The sequence below is a fragment of the Mustela putorius genome, unplaced genomic scaffold, assembly GCF_011764305.1.
Source record: "Mustela putorius furo isolate JIRA1106 unplaced genomic scaffold, ASM1176430v1.1 tig00000577_pilon_pilon_pilon, whole genome shotgun sequence".
Classification (NCBI taxonomy): Eukaryota; Metazoa; Chordata; class Mammalia; order Carnivora; family Mustelidae; genus Mustela; species Mustela putorius.
Genome location: NW_025421421.1, coordinates 6,924,425 through 6,938,435, shown reverse-complemented (window position 1 = coordinate 6,938,435; position 14,011 = coordinate 6,924,425). Strand labels below are relative to the sequence as shown.

General features: G+C 36.0%; 1 protein-coding gene across 2 annotated transcripts in view; it reads right to left on the bottom strand.

The window, feature by feature from the left end:
* The window catches only part of PTEN (phosphatase and tensin homolog), an 86,832-nt gene that overhangs the window by 29,390 nt on the left and 43,431 nt on the right, over window positions 1–14,011 (bottom strand). The window contains exon 1 of one of the 2 annotated variants that reach the window (XM_045081452.1): window positions 4,129–4,253. The exons of the other annotated variant lie outside the window; for it this stretch is intronic. The gene's annotated coding sequence lies outside the window, so the exon portion shown is untranslated. Of the gene's footprint in view, window positions 1–4,128; window positions 4,254–14,011 lie in introns of those variants that run through there. 2 annotated transcript variants of the gene reach the window in all.

Here is a 14,011-nt window from a genome sequence, read left to right as displayed (position 1 = left end):
CTGTTAAACTTATGACAGGCTCAATTGTGGCAGCATCCGATCTGAGTTTATGACAGTGTGCACTCTTTAACTAATACACTTAAGAGTAAAGAGTGAAAATGGTAGGAAGACCATTTTGCCCTAGACCCCAGAGGAGTGTTATGTAATATTAGTAAGTTTATGCTTCCATGTTATCTTTCTGCAAAGGGAAAAATTCTGAATGCTGAGACACACTGGCCCTAAGAGTTTCAATATGTGATTGTGGACATGTATTTCACATTTAAGAAATCCTAAAGATATCTGTATGGTTCCTCTACTTTAAATGGTTTTAAATCCTAATCCACATGAAAGCTGAACTAATTATAAGCAAATCAGAATCCACTATTTTCTAAATGGTCAGACCTGAAATAAATCAACTTTCATACTACTACTTAAAACAAAGCTTTCCCCCTTTTTCACTTATAATATATTGAGTTTTGCTCAAAAAATCATTTAGTAATGCCATATGCATATTTATGTACCCTTGCTAAATAATTTCATACTCACTCCTATGCAAAACATGACAGGTAAGAGGAAGACTGACCAAGAAAATAGTCACATTTTACACTATCTTTAATACAGATTAAAGAAGAGGTCTGGTAAATAGTGCAGAATATTTTATAAAGACTCATGTAAAGATAGGACTTAAAAGGTGAGGGACAAGGAGCAGGCTAGGAAACAAAGCTCTAAGATGCTGGTCTCATGGCAGCATAACAGAAAAATCAACATTTTGAGTTTCACACAGCTTTAGTCTTCTAAAATTCTCCTGCTTTTTCAGGAGCTCACACATTTGGTTTGACAAGTACTGCTTAAGACTACATCATAAACTGATTCTCAAATATTACTGTTAAGAGGCAGAAATGGTGGAAAAATGGAACTAATGAGCTTCTACATGTTTACCACATGTACACAACCTTACAAAGGAGTTTCCATGTTTTTTAATTCATAGTCACACCAATATAATAATAGAAAATATAATCTCCATCTTATATATGAGAAAGCTAAGATTTAGAAGAGCCAGGACTCAAGCCCAGGTCCTCTGGTTACAAAAGTCAAAACTTTTCCCAATACAGCTCCATACTTCTTCCACTTACAATACAAAATAGAGAACAGCTTCAAAAACAAAAGCAATAACAAATTCTACTCAAAATCAGCCTTCCTACTAGAGCAGTATTTGGCATAAAAGATAGAACCAACAAAAAGCGACCATGAAAACATAAAAAGGTTATGAAAATCTCTACAGGTATCGATGAAGTGGATGAAGAGTATGTGAGAACATATACCGGGGCCTGTAGTAATGGAAGTGATCTGGAGGAGGGGTTGCTAGAATAAGAATGATGACTCTCTTCTTTAATTAAGACCTTCTCCAATAACCGTGCATACGTGCACACACACGTGCATGTGCACATACCCAATTCCTTATAACTTTTGTGTGGTATGTTAGTTGATAAGTCCTTCAACAAACCAAAACTGAAGATACATAAATGGAAAATGGGATTTGACTGAGACAAGTAGTAGGTAAATCTGACCATTTACACTTCCTTAAAATTAAAATTCAATGTAAAAGATACCTTTTTTAAAATCCTCACCTTATATTGGCTTATATGAGACAAGAGAGATGAAGAAGCATTGCAAGAGTTTCTAATGAAGGGGTTGACAGAAAGTGAAGGAAGAGTAAGACTAACAGGAAAAGCTTCCAGATAAGTGAGACTTCCCAAAGCATTAGGGAAGTATACAGGTCTCTAACTCTCTTCAACATCACTATCTTAAAAAGAAACCTTAACAGATAAAAATTAACAACAGGTAGAGGTTCATCACCAAATGATGGAGAGTTGTGTGTCAAATAGAATACACAATGAAATAGAGTAACCCTCTTACAAACAAGTATCCAGTGAACAGTTAAGGTCCTCAAAGGCAAGAAGTGTGTTATGCCTCTATCCCCATCATCCTCCCTTCTCCTCTTACCCTCACCAGCCTACAGGTATACAGAGGAACATAGAACCATGAAATACACACACACTGCCCAAAACAAATTCACTAAGCATCATCATACCCAAATTTGATTAATGATATGAAGCTAATTTTGTCCTTTCTTAAGATAATTTATTGAATGCTTCATAATATAGAGACATAAACAGATTCAGTCAATTATTAAAAAGTCCATATTAAGTACTGTTCTTCATCCGCACATCACAATTGCCATAAAAAGTTTAATATACCATTAAATACATGTACGTCTAGTGTCAATATTTTAGGACCTTTCAGTGTATATATCTGCAAAGATATACATCACATAGAATTAACATCCCAAAAATAAAAGAAAGAAAAGAGAAACAGCTGCTGCTTGCCAGACTCACTTACCCAGAGCCAGAAATACAAATAGGGGTAGTGAGAATAAAAAGTGACATCAGAAATCAAAACATGCTACAACCTGGTAGTTCTAGAAACTTCTGAAGTAAAATTTGGGGAGGTTAAAACAAATGACAACAAAACCAGAAAGGAAGACTGGCGTCAACGGTGGGTGGTCTGCTACCATATGTACCCATGTGACCTTGTTCAACTCACTTAACTTCTCTAGGCCTCAGATTCCCCATGTGTAAAATGAGAAGGTTGGACTAAATGATCTCTTTCAGATACTTTCCAGTTCTGAAAGTCTATGACTCCATCAAATGAACTGGGGAAGGGGAGCTGAAATATATATACCAAAAGCTACACTCAATTAACAAAGAGACGGTTCATTAACTCTGGGATCCTGTGTTTAGAAACACAAAAGTAAAAGGGCAGCCAAGTTCCCAGACTAGCTCACATGCCACCTATAGCCGTAATAATGTTAAGTGAGCCACAGTACTAACAGTGCAAGCCTAGGTCCTAAATTCTGGAAGCAGGAAGCCACTGAATACAGGAATGAAAAGAATTTCCTTCCTTTTCTTTGGATATAATGTTAAACTCGAATAAAATTTTGAAAAAGGCAGAATCTGTTTTTGGTATCTTTCTACCTTCCTTCTGGGACTCTAAATGCCTAATCTTAAGAGTCTAAACCTGCACTGACTCACTTAATAGACTGCAGCTTGACACTTCTTGTTCTGTGCTTTCTTTTCTTTTTGTTTTTTTGTTTTTTTTTAACTCAGCTTCTGAATCTAGTTATTCAAAAGTATAAAGCTTTGTGGTTTTTATTTTCCTCCACTGAAGCATTCTGGCATCTGCAACAAGGCTTGTTGTTACAGGAGGTTAATCAGGACAAGAGGAAGATCTATGCACAGATCATGTGTAAGCTGGGGCCCACCTACACGCCAAGTCTCTGCAGCACCTTTCTTTCACCTTGTTACCTGTCACCCCACACCCTCCATACCCTACCCCCGAATCTGACCATAATGGATTATCTGCCATACTCTAAACCCCACCATGCCAACCACCTTCTTCCATGCCAACCGCCTTCTTCCATGCCAACCTCTGCCCGCAATGCCATATGCCCCACCTGGAGGTCTCCAGGAGAGTCTCAGCGGATTCCTTCACCCCAGCTCAAAAATGCCCTTCTTTATGAAAACTTGCCTAGAGGATACAAGTCCTATTTCCACTGTTCTCCACACAGCTCTGTTGTATACAAGTTACCTCTTCTGCAATACTATGTCTACTTATCACTTTAGACTATAAAAACTACCAAAGACTGAAATGGTATCTTATTCACCTCTGTACCGCCAGCAAGTTTTACAAGGTCTAATATGTGGCAGAATCAGCATAAATGTTTGCTTCTTTGTGAATCTGAGGAAATTAATGAAAACTCACTAGAAGAAACAATAATGGTGTCTACTTTACTCGTAAGTCTTCTGAGGTCTTATTGCTCAATTAAAGATAGATCACTAAATTAAAGATAGAAAAGCAACATCCTGTAAGCCAACAAAGCACACAGAATCTCTCATCCTTTCTGGTGACGATTTAAATGCCCACCAAAGGCAGAAAAGAATCTTGCTCTTACATTTGAGAAATAAATTCTACAGAAACTGTGACAATCAGGAAATGTAACTACAGATTAAAATTTTTTCTGTTGCATAATTTACAGACATCACAGAGGAAAAATAAAAACCAAGGAGAAAAATAACACATTTCATATACCATTTTTTAAAAGGTAGAAAATGGGTCAGTATTTTGGGAAGGAATAATAGTCTTCAAGGGCAAAAATGACAAAATATTTTCTTCCCATTTTTCTTTTGTTCTTTTTTCCTTTTCACATCCCTACTGACAAAGTCAAAAAGAAAAACAAAAGGTTAAAGATAAGATAAATCAGCTGTACCAAGCGGGCAAGCCTTACATCCCTGCCCCAAACAACAGAAACCACCCAACTCAACAATTTTAGGTAACTTATTTATGTTATATACAGTTGGAGAATACCCTAAATGCTGTTTCAATTGAATGACCTAAAGACCAGAATAAACAGAACCACACCCACTCTGAAGCACACCTCCATGGAAGAGGTTATTAAAGCTTTAACAGAAAAGCTCTGCTATGAATTACACTTCAAGTCACCACAAGGCTACTGGCTCAAAGATGGGCTAGATGCCAAGTCATTTAAACCAGATCAAGTAAAGTGAATGTGTGCCAACATTGTTTTGACCTCATCACTATGCTTTCTGAATGACCTAATAATGCTCTTAATCAAACGTCATGGACTAATTGTTTTAGGAACACAATTCTGTTAAAATATATCATTAACTCTACCTGATTCTAACAAGGAAATAACTTTCACTTAATAGTTATTTTAGAAGATATTTGCAAGCATACAAATAAAAAACATACTTACAGGTTGTATATCTTCTAATGGTTTTTTATGCTTTGAATCCAAAAACCTTAAAACAAAACAAACAAAAAGCCACCATTAACAAAAATGAGCTAACATTTGAAATTACATTTATACTATTGATAAAACCTAAAAGATTCCATTTTTCCTAATCTCAAGTACCATTTAAGAAAAATAAACAAACAAATTCCAATAAATATTCCCTTCATGGGTTTAAATTAATAATCATGTCATTCTTAAATAATTATTACATTACACAGATTTATACAATCTGAAGTAAAGCCAGAGCTTTTCACAGAATAAATATTTTCATCTCTCTTCAGCCTAACATTATGAGGTTGAGTATTAAGTAAGTTATTTAAAAGGCAGCATTAGCACTTAGCTTAAGTTCATCTAGCTCATTTAGATGTGAGAAAAATAGACATGTGTAATCAAGTAATCTTAAAAATAACATGAAAATTCAGCCATCATTTTCTTTCAAAGAAACTTTCCATATCTGAAAGATGCAAGTAGTAACTATTAACTCCATACAAAGTTTATTAAGTATTTTCATATATATATTCTCAGTTGATGCTCACAAACATCTGAGAGATAGAACTTATTCACATTTTACAAACAAGGAAAATAGGAGTCAAAAAAATTATAAAACTCGCCCAAAGTCATACAGCTAATAAGCCAAAGAATCAAAACCAAAGACCTCTCCCTCCAAACAATTACAAAACTAAACAAGAAAAAAAACAAAAACCTAAACAAGAGCAACAATTACAGCCAATAAAAGCACTTGCCATGTGTTTTTACCACAAGTATGTACTTCATGTATATACATTTGTTTACCGTTAGGAGGTAGATAATAGGCGAGAGAGTTTAGAAAAGTATAAGCTGAGGAAACAGCAGGATAAACAGAATAAAAATAAAAACAAATGGAAAACAAATGAGAAGATTTAAAGTCGAGGAGTTTCAACTTATGAGTTCTAGAGAAAAGAACAGAAAACACAAGGAGAAGAAATCCAAGATAATAATTCGAGAATAATACCCCAAACTGAAGGACAGGAGTTTCCTAAGTCAAAGGATACAATGAGTATTCAGCAAAAGTGATGAAAATAGACCCAAATACAGCATATATAGCTCAGTGAAATTTCTGAATACTGAAAAGATGAACGTAGGATCCTATAAGCTGCCCAAGAGGAAAGAGGTTTCATAAAAAGTATCTGGAATCAGAATTACACCACCCTTTTTAATGGCAACACTAGCAGCTAGAAAACAACTTCCAGGAAAAAACCTTCTGACTATTTCCAGCCTAGAATACCATACCAAAAGAGACATTAAATCAAGTGTGAATATATAGTAAAGGCATTTTTTAAACAAGAGAAATCTCAAATAATTTTGCTGTCCACATTTTCTCTCTCAGGAAGTTACTAGAAGATGTGTTCCACCAAAACAAGGTGGGAAACCAAGAAAGAGGACAATTCCAGGACAATTCCAACTCATGAGAAGGGGAAAAGGGAATCCTCAGAATGATGGTGAAGAAACATCTGAAGTAGACAGCTATAAGGCAAACCTAGGGAACAACTGACCCAACTCACGGTAGATCAGAAGGCTCCTAAAGAAGATAAAATCGATTTAATGCCCAATGGGCTTGAACATGTTAAGAGATTTATATAGTTTAGGGATAAACTGAAGTTAAAAACATAAAGACTAAAGAAGTTTAGAGAGACAGAGAGAGAGAGAGACAGAGAGAATTTTACCTCCAGGGAAAATAAAATGCTCAGGAAAAAACAGTTATAGTACTTAACTGTAAACTGCATTAATCTAGTCATAATCACATAAAACCCAAAATTGATATAACCAAAATTACAAATTTAGCTACTACAAAGAGGGCTGAAAATGTGTGTGGTTGGGTAGAGAGGAAAGAGAGTTCATACATTTGGATGTGAAATATCATGCCACATAATAATTACTCATAACTTTGTCACTAATTGAAATGATATATTTGTATTTGTATGTCATACTAAAACAGTTGCAAATGGCAAAATACTACTTATAATCAACACTTAAGAATTAGGTTATTAGACTATAAATTTTATATAATGTGTTAACTATAGTATTCTAGCACATATTTGGTTTCTTAGTATTTTCTGAACTATTATAATCAAAACGAACATAACAATGACTTTCTCCTATACCAGCAAAACCTTCTCTACTGGACTTAGTATGATAAGATGGGTTCCTCTTAATTTCTGCAGAGTCAGGCCCTCATTCCATAAACCACTCAGCAGTTTCCAGACTAGGCTCTTTCCTTGCATGACCATGTTTCATTAAGGGTTCTGGGTCCCTACTATTTTTTTTTTAATGGTATGCTTTCATGTTTTCATTCCTTGATACCCACTCCTATCAAGATTATCTTTTATTTAAATGTATTGAGAAAACGTGAATTAAGTACCTGAAATTGTGCTTATTTCCCTGAGATAAAATTATTTATGAATTATTATCCCTGCCATCAAAAGTAATACTAGAGTAACTGTATCAGCTGTGAGAAATAGAAGAAGGTGGAGGGAGGAGGGGCTCATAAACAAATATGCTACTAATTACACCGAATACACTACTCTCCCACATAAATTCCCGGATCAGTAGTGTACAGCTGGTTGGGTAGATTTGCTTCATACAGGACTGGACCCAGGACCCTTCCATCATATGCTCAGCCAGCACGACGGGCAGTGCAAGGTCTACGATGGTGCACCATCATATTTGTATAAGCAGACTGGAGAAGGGAAAGAAGGATAGGCCCCTCCTTTAAGAACTCATCATTTCTACTTAAGAACAACAGATCATAAGTTATCACATTATCAAATCTAGCCACAAGGGAAGCTAGAATTACCATCGGCATTCTGGGAAAACATGTACACAGCAAACAAGTGGTATTCTATTAATGAAGGAAAAGTAAAGAGGATCATTGATTTTCTCTACTGTTGTTCTAGTCTCTGGTTACAATTATCTCTAACCTTTTTTCTTCTGCAAAACAAAAACAAGAACAAATGACTAATATTAATGTAACAGGTATATTTGTAATCCTAATTTAAAATCACTCTAAGAAGGGCTAAGAAGGGGTCCATAAGCTCCACCAGACTGCCAAAAAGGTACACGGCATAAAAAAAGACTAAGAACTCTTGCCAAGGGGCAAAGGGAAACGAAGGAAAATTACTACTTTGTGGTTCTGGTGGTGGTTGTTAATAAACCACAGAGAACAATTTCATCCTAATGTTTCAGGTGTACTTTTCTTTAAATATTTAAGGTATGAGTCACTTTTTAGGATTCTTCAGTTTAGCCTACTACAGAAAAAAGTGGTGCTACACACCCTTCTACTCTTGTCTCTCGTACCCTCTTTATCTTCCCAATTCCTAAACATTTCTCAATTTGTACTTTTGGATTTTCAGTTCAAAGTGAGATAAAATTTACATACAGTGAAATAGATCATAGGTGTACAACCAACTCAATCAAAATACAGAATATTCCACCATTCCAGAAAATTCCTTATGCCTATTTGCAGTCAAACCCCACTAAGCTCCCAGGCAGCTAATATTACCACAGATTTGTCCTTATTCTTGAACTTCATATAAATATGACCATATAAGATGCAGTCTTTTGTACATGGCTTCCTTCATTTAATGTAATGTTTTACAGATTTATCCATGTTACATGCATCAATAGTTGATTCCTTTTATTCGGAAAATGATTCCACTGCATGACTACACCATCATCTGTTTAAACATCCTCCTTTGATGGATATTTAGGATGTTTACAGTTTGGGTTTATTATGAATAAGTACATATTCTTGTGCAAGAATTTTGGAGACACATACTTTTATTTCCCTTGAGTAAATAAGTAATAACTAAGAAGTAGAGTTGCTGGGTCATAAGGTAGATAGGGCAGGTGTATGTTTAACTTTATAAGAAACTACTAAACAGTTTTCCAAAAACAGTTATACAATTTTACAATCTTATCTGCATTTTAAGAGTTCCATTTGCTCCACAGTCCCATCAACATTTGCTGCTGTCAATTTTAATCACAGCTTTCCCAACAGGTATAAAGTGGTACCTTACTGTGGTTTTTCAACATCCTTTTCCTGATGACTAATGATATTAAGCATATTTCCATTTATTTATTAGCTATTTTTATACTTTCTTCTTTGAAAATGTCTGTTCAACTCATTGGCTCATTCCCCAGCCACCACCACCAGCCCCGTTGAATTAACTGGCTTTTTATTATTGATTTATAGATGTTTTATATATTCTGGGTAAAAGTCTTTTATCACATATATGTATTGACATAAATATTTACTCCTTATCTAGGACTTGCCTTTTCCTTTCCTTAATAATGTGTTTTGATAATCAACAATTTAAAATTCCGATAAAAGGCACTTGGGTGGCTCAGTTGGCTAAGTGTCTGCCTTCATCTCAGGACATGATCTCCAGGTCCTGGGAGCAAGTCCCACGTTGGGCTCCCTGCTCAAGTCTGCTTTTCTCTCTGCACCCACATTCCACTTTTCTTCCAGTCTCTCTCTCAAACAATAAATACATAGAATCTTAAAAATGGAAAATAAAATTCTGATAAAAATCCAATATATCAAATATTTCTTTTGTTTACAACTTTGTATCCTTTCTGAGAACTCTTTCCCTACCCCTAGAGTTCACAAAGATATTCTCTATGCTTTCTTCCAGAAGCTTTATACTTCTACAGCTTTTTCTCAGTTTGCATTTTAATATGGTCAGAAATTTAGAAATTTAGATAAATGCTAAGGATAACTGGGATAACCCAAACAAAAACAAATTATTTGAAGGACAGTGACTATAAAATTCAGAAAACATAACTCATTGCTATCTGCCGTATCTTTTCCTCCAAGGGTTTTTTGTTTGGTTGTTTTTGTTTTTGAGAGAAAATGAGTAAGCAAGAATGATCTGCAAAATACAATTTTCTCCAAGAAAGCTAAAATTTAAATGTGAGCAGTGAAAAAGGTATTTTGGGGGACTAACAATTCACTTTTAGTACATTTTGAGTCTGGGACTGTTAAGTTTTGAATCCAAATATATAAACCAAAACTGTATAAATGAGCAAACACTCATCTTATAGCCCAAATCCAAGGAACATGATTCACATGTGGCTGCCCTGCACACACTTAAGTGGGGCTGAAATACCAAAACAGTCATAGCAGTTATCACAAGTTTTCAGGGAGAGATGGAGGTTTTCACTATTCACTTTCAACACTTCCGCAACTGTTAAAACATAAGCATATACTACTTTCCAATGGAAAAAAAAAGGTGTCCTACTGTATTTTCCAAAAGAGTATAAATTGACGAAGTTATATATTAATTATTTTACCTCCAGAAAGTCAGTCTGATGAGCTTAGAAATCCAACTGTTTTTGAACAGTATATTTTAGTTTACATAAAATAAATATTTTTATATACTATTTTTGAATTACAAAAAAATGGAAACCTGGGTTTTTTTTTTTTTTTAACATGACAACCGTCCTCCTTGAGAAACAGTTTGGGGTTTTTGGGATATTTTAAATTTTTATTTATTTATTTGACAGCACAAGCAGAGGAGGAGGAGAGGGAAAAGGAGGGCTCTCCTCTGAGCAGGAAGTCCAATGCAGGGCTCAATCCCAGAAGTCAAAGGCAGATGCTTAACTGACTGAGCCACCCATGTGCCCCCAGATATGGTTTTAATGAGATTCATGCAATTCCTGTTTATAAAGATTCATGATTGGGTGCCTGGGTGGCTCAGTGGGTTAAAGCCTTTGCCTTCAGCTCGGGTCATGATCCCAGAATTCTGGGACTGAGCCCCACATAGGGCTCTCTGCTCTGCGGGAACCTTGCTTCCTCCTCTCTCTCTCTCTCTCTCTCTCTGCCTGCCTCTCTGCCTACTTGTGATCTCTGTCTGTCAAATAAATAAATAAAATCTTGAAAAAAAAAGGACTCATGAGGCTTTTTTAAGTGGTATCTTCATTCATCCAAAGCCTGTCTCGAGGACATTTTTAAAAAAATTATTAGCAGGGGCACCTGGGTGGCTCAGTGGGTTAGTAAGCCTCTGCCTTCAGCCCAGGTCATGATCTCAGGGTCCTGGGCATCGGGCTCTCTGCTCAGTGGGAAGCCTGCTTCCCCCTCTCTCTCTGCCTGCCTCTCTGCCTACTTGTGGTCTCTCTCTCTCTCTCTCCAATAAAAATAATTAAAATCTTTAAAAAAAATTATTAGCATACACTACCACAAAATTGCAAATCTGATCTCAGTGAAAAACAATGATTAACAAAACACAATTTGTCAAAATGCTGGTCACTGACCTTTAAATCCCTCCTAGAGGCACAGCCATAGAAAGCTCAACCTTTAATTTCAGCAAGACACTTCCTGTGTTATTTTAGCTGGTGTCTATAACTTATATTCAAAACCAGCTTTTTGTTCTCTTTTAAATTTCAAGTATTATTTATCAGAGACACAAGTGCTAAGAATGTCTGCTTCACAAGCTTATATTTTCTTACATTTCACTCAGGAAGTACTGAGAACTTAATAGCCTTAATGATTCCTTTTAACATGACTTTTCTTAAAAAATCACTTCAGTTCTAGAGAAGTAAACAATTTACTAGGGAAATCTTTCATAAAAACTATATATCCCACAAAATAATACTGATTGGGCTAGTAAAATGGAAATAAACACTAAAATGGTAAATAAGCATCAAGCTGCTGGTGGCTTGCTTACCAGTGTGCAATATTAAGGCTATTAAAACAACATCCAGGTTGGAGACTGGGGAAGAATATCATTAATGATTAGCAATGTCTAACATCAGTCAGGAAGAGAGAATGATATTAAAATTTTCACTGCATTTGCTATTTCTGGAAAAAAATCAATACAAATTTATGGGTAAAATTCAATAAAAAGCAAAATTTGAACATTATAAATTATTTTACAGTAGTAAGATTATTGTAAAAATTTCAGGCCTTAAATAAGTTTGTTCTTAAAATCGTTTTATATTGGTTTTCAATACAAAGGGGTCATCTACTGCAAGTTTTCTTACAGTAGCATGTATATACTTTCAACCATTATAGAGTATCTGGTACAGGAGTTATCCTCTGACTAGAAGCAAATCTAAAACTGGGCAAACCATTTTGGGCACTAAACAAAAGGCAGCACAGGCTTACAGTCCTTCAGAAAAAAGGAACATGAGGTAACTCCCATGACTACCTCACTTTCAGTGTGAAGGCTCTCTTCTGACACAGGGGGGAAACAGAACAAATGCAACAAAGGTCTCACTGAGGTAAAGGCAGAGATTGAGTTTGGGGGTGCTAAGACAGCTGAAGTTTATAGAACAAAAAGGCAGAGAAAAGGGATTGAATAGGAGAACCTCAGAAATCTGTGTGGAAATTCACCTTTGGTCCTTGGCCAAGAGTTGGGCTGCGTATGTGCAGGATCTGAAAGCATAATGGAGATGACATCAGAGATAGCACATCCAGGAGGAGGAGTTCTGGCCCAGCCAGAATGGAGAGACTTCATTGAAGCATACGAGGTATTCAGCTGAGCCCCCAGAAAGGCCACACCTTAGAATTGAGGACCATGCCCTAAGACAAAGGACAAACCTGAAAGCCTGCCTTAACAAAGAAAACCAAGCCTAACCATACCAGAAGAAACGCCTGCCAAAATGAAACTCAATACCCTTAAAAAAAGTAACAATCCAGATTCCCTAAAACATTACCTTTCACAACATACAACATATCAATCACGACATTAAACAATTAAAATTTATTAGACATGCAAAGCAGAAAAATAAGACCCATGACCAAGAGAAAAAAGCAGTCAATAGAAACTAATTCCAAGATGAACCAGGTGTTGGAATTAGCAGATATGGACTTCAAACAGCTATTATAAATACATACATGAATACAAAGGAAGATAACTACAATAAGTGAAAGAATGAAAACTCTCAACAAAGAAACAGAAACTATAAAAGACAGAAATTCTAGGCCTCAAAAGTTCAGTATCTGGAAAGAAAAGTCTACTCTTAAAAGAAGACTGGAGACTGCAGAAGAAAGCTGTGGCAGACTGCATTTTTCAAGAAGGACTGCATCATCCATCTCACATAGCTCTCCTTTCAACCTAACTTTAACACTTCTTCCATCAACTGGTAAAGTCTGTTGTTCCTCCCCCTAGAACTTGGGCACACCTTTGTAACAACCTGAATCAAGAGAATATAGCAGAAGTGGTATTATGTGATTCCTAAGACTAGATAATAAAAATGTCAAGCACTTCCACCTTGGACTCTGGATTTTCACTCTTGGCACGAAGTTAACACAATATGATGAAGCATGAACTAACCCACGTGGAGAGACCACTTGGAAAGGCCAAGTAGAGGGGTGCTGGCCAATAGCCAGGCTAAAGATCCAGATAACAGCCAGCATTTACCAGACATGTGAGTGAAAACACCTGTACATGATTTGGCCACAATTTGCCAACTCATTTCTAGTCAGGGAGTCCCAGACTCCAGATATTTTGGAGCTAAAACAAGCCATTCCACCATGCCTATTCTGAATTCCTAACTCACTGAATTTGCACTTGCAGATAAAGTAAGTAAATGCTTTAGATAATAAATATGTGTAGAGGCAGCTTGATATGCATAAATATTAGCTGGAACACAAAAATATGAATCTGACAACAAATTAGTAGTAATTATCTAATCTGAAGAACAGAAACAAGAAATTGAAAAAATGAACAGCTCGTCAGTGACCTGTGTAACAATACAAAGTAGTTTATCACCTGTATTACTGGAGTCTCAGAAGGACAGGTGAAAGACAATGGGACTTGAGTGGCTCAATGGGTTAAGCATCCAACTCTTGGTTTCAGCTCAGGTCATGATCTCAGGGTCCTGAGATAAAGCCCCACTTCGGGCTCTGCACTCAATGCAGAGTCTGTCTGAAGATTCTCTCTCCTTCTCCCTTTGCCTCTCCCCCCATGCTCTCTCTCAAATAAATAAATAAATCTTAAAAAAAAAAATAAAAAAACTAGAGAAAATTTGTTGCCATCAGACCTGCCCCTCAGGCTGAAGGGAATAATGGGAATAAAGGTAAAAGAACATTTTTTCCTTCCCTTTCTCTGAAATACAAGTGTATAAAGCAAATAAAGTAACACTGTATTCTGGGATGTAATACATAGGTAGACATAA